Source organism: Ixodes scapularis, unplaced genomic scaffold, assembly GCF_016920785.2.
Source record: "Ixodes scapularis isolate PalLabHiFi unplaced genomic scaffold, ASM1692078v2 PGA_scaffold2__306_contigs__length_199485367, whole genome shotgun sequence".
In the NCBI taxonomy this organism is placed as follows: Eukaryota; Metazoa; Arthropoda; class Arachnida; order Ixodida; family Ixodidae; genus Ixodes; species Ixodes scapularis.
This window is the reverse complement of record NW_024609857.1, coordinates 186,592,692-186,594,259: the sequence shown is the minus strand read 5'-3', so window position 1 is coordinate 186,594,259 and position 1,568 is coordinate 186,592,692. Positions and strand designations below refer to the sequence as shown.

The window sequence follows — 1,568 nt, the reverse complement described above, 5'->3', positions numbered from 1 at the left end:
CTCTATTATAAGAAATCACAAATGTTGCGTGCAACCAATGCAAAGCCGAGCTAAAGGTAGATTCTCTTCTCAAGAGTTCATCGTACTTCTTCTCACTTGACCTGGCGACGCAAATATGCAGCATTTTAAAAACAACCAAGGCCATGTACGGCCAGGCATCTGTGTCTTATGATGTCAGGGATATCAATGACAGCCTTGGCTACAGGAAACTTCCTCTGGGGCTAACGACATCAGCTTGACATTCAACACTGATGGAGTTCCACTTTTTGAGAGTAGTAGCTTTGGAATCTGGCTTCTTCTGGAACAAATCAATGAGTCGCCCTATAAAGACCGAGTTCAAAAGCTTCTTTTGACCGGGCCATGGTTCCGTCCAATAAAGCCTGCAATGAACACTTTTCTGCTACCATTTGTGCAAACAATGAATGTACTGGCCACAAGTGGTGTTGTATGGGAAGATTCTGAAGGGCATGAGAGAAGCACATAGGTATTCCCTGGGCCATATACAGTGGACAGCGTGACAAGGGGTGAGGTGATGGGCTTGACACAATTCAATGGGCAGCATGTTTGTGCTTGGTGCGAACTTCCAGGAGAGGTTATTGCTAAACGCAATGGTCATTGTCGTGTTCACCCTGCCCCTGCATTCGTGCCTAAACTACATACCCATGAGTCGTTTTTTCTACACGCCCGCAAAGCCAGAACAAACCGAGAAATGTGAGTTGTGGAGTAAAGACCACAAGTATCCTCACACTACTGATTTATTTCTACTTTTCTTCTGGCTTTGTAGTTGATTACATGCACGGCGTCTGATCTGGTTTCGTAAAAGCTACAACGCTTTTTTGGTTGAAGTCAATGAAGTGCCGCAGCTTTCAACTTCGTCATCACCTCGAAGAGATAGATAAGAAGTTTTTGAGCATGCGCCCTGTTTGGGAACTGTCGCGGCTACCAAGGTCACTGAAAAATGTAAAGTACCTTTCGTTGAATGGTGTCTATGTGACGTGTGTTGTGTTTGACAGTGTAATATTTTGCTAAGTTTTTAATTAAAAGATATTCGCGCCTGCCTCTTCAAATTACCTTCGTTCTGACCGATTCAATAACACCGGATTGTATGAAAAATCCCCGGATCCACAAATTATTATCCATGTTGTTGTTTCGTTGTGTAGTCATGTTTTATGTTTATGTTTCGTTGTGTAGTCATGTACACCTTATAAGCTGTAGTCAAGCTGAATAAAAAAAAACAGCTAGTGTTGTTGGATTGCTGAATCAAGCACAGTGTATATAATGTAGCTTTAGAACGCCTATATGTTGCATCCATATCTTCCGTTATATAGGTCCACCCCCAACTCATTACATGTTGCGCTTCTTCTGAATTTCTGGGGGCTCACTAGCAGCACATCAGGATCACATCAGAAACTTAATATCCATTTTTATAAGGGTGTTACAGCACCCGTGGTTTAGGCTGATGTTCCGAATGCTCAGAATGCTACAGGAACGGCTAGCCGACTACCTAGAGAATGAACTGTGACAGCTCGGGGAAAAGCAGTTCGTGAGGGGATGGCACTAACGTTTCT

At 43.3% G+C, this 1,568-nt stretch overlaps 1 pseudogene; it reads left to right on the top strand.

The window, feature by feature from the left end:
• The first annotated feature begins 385 nt into the window (after positions 1 to 385).
• LOC115316244 lies at positions 386 to 1,029 on the top strand (annotated as a pseudogene).
• Positions 1,030 to 1,568: the final 539 nt, after the last annotated feature.